The 6000-nt window shown below is 37.4% G+C and overlaps 1 long non-coding RNA gene across 1 annotated transcript; it reads left to right on the top strand.

The window, feature by feature from the left end:
- The first annotated feature begins 464 nt into the window (after positions 1-464).
- On the top strand, positions 465-1558 carry LOC140817907 (uncharacterized). Its single transcript, XR_012114891.1, has 3 exons — positions 465-524; positions 765-819; positions 1434-1558. It is a non-coding gene; the product is annotated as an uncharacterized lncRNA (long non-coding RNA).
- The last annotated feature ends 4442 nt before the right edge of the window (positions 1559-6000 follow it).

The following is a 6000-nucleotide window of genomic DNA, read 5'->3' as shown; positions in this document are numbered from 1 at the left end:
TAAATCTTATAAGATTATCGATAATTCATGAATTTGATGTGTGATTACGTATTTGATGTATATTATGACAATGAATTGAGAAAATGAATATTGGATACGAATTGACGTTGTAAGAGCTAGAGTGGAGAAGCCGGACGCCAATATAGTACAAAATCAATTGTTTGTACATAACATATGGCGCCCAGGCGGTAGAAAATGACCACCCGAGCGCCAGGGTATGTAAAATATGTATTCGGGCAGAACACCCCGCGCCCGAGCGGTAAGTTTTGACCGCCCGAGCGCGGTGCATTTGTACTCGGGGGCAGAATGTCTCGCGCTCGGGCGCGAGAATTCTACCGCCCGAGCGCGAGAGCGGTGGTGATAAGAATGAGATTTCTTCTCTTTCTTTCTTCATTTTACGTTTTAGAAAATACGAGAGACACGAGAAATTCGATTTTTCCCCTTCCAAATCGACTTCGAAACACTGTCTAAACGCGAAACAAATTATATATTTGTGATCATCGCGTCGAGGGCTTCTGACTGAGGTAATTTTCTTCTGGTTCCAGCAGCTTGAAATATCAAAGTGCTGGAATAGCATGTATTTGAAGTTAAATTTCTGATATGTAGTATAATAACCGACAAGAAACTTATATTCGAAGTCGAAATTGAATTATGATATGATTTGGATTTGATATGAATTTTTTGAAGTTTCAAATGATATTTGAAACTCATATTAATGATTTTGGAGTATGTTATTGATTGGAATGATTATGTTATTGATGTAGATAAAGTGTTATATCAATATCTTCAGGCTACATCAACTGGAAACGAAGAATTGAGGTATGTTGCGATCGAGTAACATACGACAGGTATCTGCATTATATGATATATGTCGGCTTGATTGGATTGATTGGATTGAGAATATGTGTCTATATGCCTTATTTGTTGATTGATGTGTCATACATGACATTGAGATTGAGATATCGATGTATAAAATAAATGTTTTGTTAACACACATCATTTGATGCATTTATCGATACATGACATGCACGTTGAGCTATGATCTTTGGATACCCTGATATGATTTTATTGGATTCTGGTGTTTGTGAACACAATTGCTATGCTGGTATTATATGACCCGTAAAGCATAGACATTTGTGGCCCCGATGATTGGATATGAGATTTGGGATTTGATGGCGCTTCGTCGACGCTATCATATGTGTATCCCATATTGGTCGGTGTGCCAGCTCGAGCATTGATTTGATAGCGATTCGTTTGATTCTGACATGTGCTCAGTGGATGGGCATTTGACCTGATACCTCCACGACATACATGCATTGTATACCACATATCATTGTTTAGATATCTGTGGAATATATGATTGGTTGTTCCATACGGAGCTTTGCTCACCCCCAAGGGGGGCTGTTGTTGTCTTTGTGTGTGGACAATGGCAGGTACTCCAGGATATCAGGAGACCGGAGAGGGTACTTCTGGAGGGAGCCACAGCTTGGGCTGAGGTTTATGTTTATGTCTTGTTCCCAGTATATGTATATGTATCTATATACCGGGGCATGTCTCGAGGATATGAAATGTTTGTATGTGATTGGTTTGGATTATGTGTGGGCATGTATTATGATATGAGATAAAATACTATGTTTAGTATTCAAATAAAATGATTTGGGCTCATCGTAAAGATATTTTAAACTCGTTTTCTGATGTGATTAATTAACCCTAATTAGATTGCATTATAATAACGATTAGGAGCTAACGGCCCACACGGGCTCCCTGCGAGCCAGGTTGAAGAGGCTCAGTGAGGGGTTGAGTTGGAGGAGAAGAAGGGGATTGAGTTGTTTGGGAGGTGCCCTGGTTTCCTCCTTTGTTGCCCTCAATAAGGATTGGTTCCAGGCTGGACAATGCTTTTTTTTTTCCCCCGAAATGAGAGGAACATGATCCTCTGAGTCTTCTTGGGATTCAGCACAAGTCACCTCCGTCTCTTGTTGATTTTCAACCCGGGTGGAGTGGTCCAGCCTGGCCAACTCTTCCTCGGCTGCAAAAGACGATTGGGCACCAACCTTTGTGGGCTTGGCCATTTTCTTCTTCTCAGCAGCCGCTTTCCGGGCTGCCAGCTTCTTCTTATTTGTTGTCTTCTCGGCTGCCCACCTCCTGGAAAAAGCCTATTTTTTGGAACATTTCATGTTCGTAATCTTGATTTTAATGTTAACAAAACTTGTTGTTGTGTTTCTTACATATTAACTCAAGTGTGAAGTTATTAAAACAAGAAGCAAGCTGAAACTGAATTCTGCACAAACTGAATTTCTGGCAAGTTTTGGTGTTTTGATGATATCTCTCAACTGAATGAATCAAATAACAATCCACAAACTGGACTGATCTGAAAACTCAATTTGGAACAAATCGTATTTCACGTTAGTTGGGCAAATTCGGATTTAATCAAGGTCTAACTGGTCGCTGAATTATCGAACCGATTGCACAAAAACAACAATCAGTTGAGTATGAGTAGTTGCGGTATTTTGGTCATATCTCTTAGCTTGTTTATCAAACTGAAACGACTCAATATGCGTTGGAAAGATAATCCGATGATCTAAAAATCATCTTTAGAAGTCAAAGTCTGAATCGAAGCTTAAGATGCTGATAAATGACAATTAAACTACTGGTTCTGCACAAACCGAAATCAGGTTGGCTGATTTCAGCACACCGGCTGAAACTGAATCAACTGAACCGGCTGCTGACCAGCTGACCAAACAACTGAACTGAACCAGCTGCTGACCAACTGACACTGAACCAGTTGAACTGAACTAGCTGAACTGAACCGAACCAGCAGCTGACCAACTGAACTGAACCGAACCAGCTGCTGACCAGTTGAACTAAACGACCAGTTGAGTTGAACAGAGTTGACTAGTCTGGAAAATGTACAACGAGGCGAATTTGACTGTTGCAATATCAGAAACAGTACAGAAACTTTCCAAATGGTCATATTCTTTTGTCTAACGTGTATATCACTGTTGGGGCCTAAAAAATACAACATTTTGAAGAACAAACAAGAGCTTTTGAAGATGATTCAAAGCATGAGCAGTTAGCATGAAGAATTAGCTAGTTGAGAGCACAAGACTTTGTGTGAGGATGCATTTGATATGTACACTTTAAAGGATAAATTCTTCACACACAAACGTTCATACATATACAAGAGAGTTGAACTTCAAATATTAGTTGAGTGAGTCTTGACAAAAAGACGTAAAACATTGTGTTTGTGGTCTTTGCATATGAGACATTAAACAATATGTTGATTGTGAGGTGCTTCCTACAATCTTGAGTGGTAGGATTTCAGTTAGGTAGTAGTGTAAGTCCTGGCTGAATGGGTTTGTACAAAGTGTTGTATAAATCAAAGTATTCTAGTGAATCCTTCCCAAGGAGAAGAAGGGGTGACGTAGGAGCATTTGAAGTCTCCGAACATCCATAAACAAATCCGTGTCTATTTATTTATTTCATTTCCTTTTCATTTTCATAGTTTTAAACTTGCATTATTGAAGCATTAGATGTGTGCTTCAAATACCAAAATATTGCATACAAGTGTTTGATAAAATGCTTCAACCAAAATATTTTTACTCATTCAACTTGCATATATTTTAAATGCTTTACAAAATATTTAATCTATTTCTACGAGGGATTATTTCGAGTGTTTTCCGCTTGGTTTGAATATCAAACTGGATTTAATTCATCGGTGTTCAATATTTCAAGAACCGAGCTATTGTATCTCAATGATGATCCCCCACAATCGATCATGTTAATTGATATCAGAGCGGGTTGTTCTTGAAAGAACATTGAAACTTATTTTGATGTTTTGAAATTCGAAAATTTCAGATTTTTTAATCATATATATTCAAAACTGAATTTTCGTGCTGCTTGCACCGATCGTAGGAAAAATGACATATCTCCTTGCTCGAGTGTCCAAATGACAAACAGCCTTTTGCGTTGCAAACTAGACTCATAAAGGTTTAGAGCGGTATAAAATTTGCAGCCTATTTATTCTCAAGAAAAAGCAGTTCATTCATGGAAGACAGAGCATATGTGTTGCGGCATAAAATGAGTCATGGAGAAATTGGTTAGTTATCCCTCTTCTTTTATAATTTTCAAATTTTCAAAAATATAGGGGGAGAAAATTTTGTGCTTAAACTGTTTTGAAAATATTAGTTTTTGATTCACACAAAAGGGAAAAATATGTTAGTTGAATTGATTATTTATCCAATGTTTTGTGATAATAAAAAAGGGGGAGATTGTTGGAACATTTCATGTTCGTAATCTTGATTTTGATGTTAACAAAACTTGTTGTTGTGTTTCTAACATATTTACTAAGTGTGAAGTTATTAAAACAAGAAGCTAGCAGAAATTGAATTCTGCACAAACTGAATTTTTAGCAAGTTTCGGTGTTTTGATGTTATCTCTCAACTGGGTGCCAATCCGCCAACTAGACTGATCCGAAAAATCAATTTGGAACAAGTCGTATTTCACGTCAGTGGGGCAAATTCGGATTTTATCAAGGTCTAACTGATCCTTGAATTATCGAACCGATTGCACGAAAACAACAATCAGTTGGGTATGAATAGTTGCGGTATTATGGTCATATCTCTCAGCTAGTTTATTGAAATGAAGCGACTCAGTATGCCTTGGAAAGATAAGACAACGATCTAAAAATCATCTTTAGAAGTTAAAGTCTGAATCGAAGCTTAAGATGCTGATAAATGACGATGAAGCTATTGGTTCTGCACAAACTGAAATCAGGTAGGCTGATTTCAGCACACCAGCTGAAACTGAACCAACTTAAATAGCTGTTGACCAGCTGACCAACCAACTGAACTGAAACAGCTGCTGACCAACTGAAACTGAACCAGTTGAACTAAACCAGACCAACTGAACCAGCTGAACTGAACCGAACCGAACCAGCAGCTGACCAACTGAATTGAAATGAACCGGCTGTTGACTAGTTGAGTTGACAAGAGTTGATCAGTCGTGAAAATGTCCAGTAAGGAGAATTGACCGTTGCAATATCAGAAACAGCACAAAAACTTTCCAAACTGTCATATTCTTGTGTTTAACGTATATATCATTGTGAAGATCAAACAAGAGCTTTTGAAGAGGATTCAAAGCATGGGCAGTTAACATGAAGAATTCAGCTAGTTGAGAGCACAAGCCTCGTATGAGGATGCATTTGAGATGTACACTGTGAAGGTTAAATTTCTCACACACAATCACTCACACATATACAAGAGAGCTGAACTTCAAATATTAGTTGAGTGAGTCTTTACACAAAGACGTAAAACATTGTGTTTGAAGTCTTTGCTTATGAGACATTAAACAATATGCTGAATGTGAGGTGCTGCCTACAATTTTGAGTGCTAGGAGTTCAACAGTAGCGTAAGTCCTAGCTGAATGGGTTTGTATAAAGTGTTGTATAAATCAAATTCTTCTAATGAATCCTTCCCAAGGGGAAAAAGGGGTGACATAGGAGCATTTGAAGTTTCCGAACATCCATAAACAAATTTGTATTTATTTATTTCTTGCATTTATTTATCATTTTCATAGTTTTAAAGATGCATTATTAAAGAATTATATGTGTTCTTCAAATACCAAAATATTGCATACAAGTGTTTGATAAAATGCTTCAACCAAAATATTTGTACTCATTCAACTTGCATATATTTTAAATGATTTACAAAATATTTAATTGATTTCTACGAAGGATTATTTCGAGTTTTTCCGCTTGGTTTGAATACCAAACTGGATTTAATTTATCGGTGTTCAATATTTCAAGAACCAAGCTATTGTAGCTCAACAATGATCCCCCCAATCGATCATGTCACTCTTTCATTTTGGAATTATCTGAGGAAAAAAGAAAAAAAAAGAAGATAAGTACACAAATCAAACAGACAAAGAGGATAAAAAGCAAGAAACTGTAAAGGAAGAAATTATCGGGTTGAGCGTCTGAGCCATCAACTTCATCTATTACCA

This window comes from Primulina eburnea, chromosome 17 (genome assembly GCF_022965805.1).
Source record: "Primulina eburnea isolate SZY01 chromosome 17, ASM2296580v1, whole genome shotgun sequence".
NCBI classification, from domain to species: Eukaryota; Viridiplantae; Streptophyta; class Magnoliopsida; order Lamiales; family Gesneriaceae; genus Primulina; species Primulina eburnea.
The sequence above is the reverse complement of the archived record's forward strand: the minus strand, read 5'-3'. Positions and strand labels throughout refer to the sequence as shown.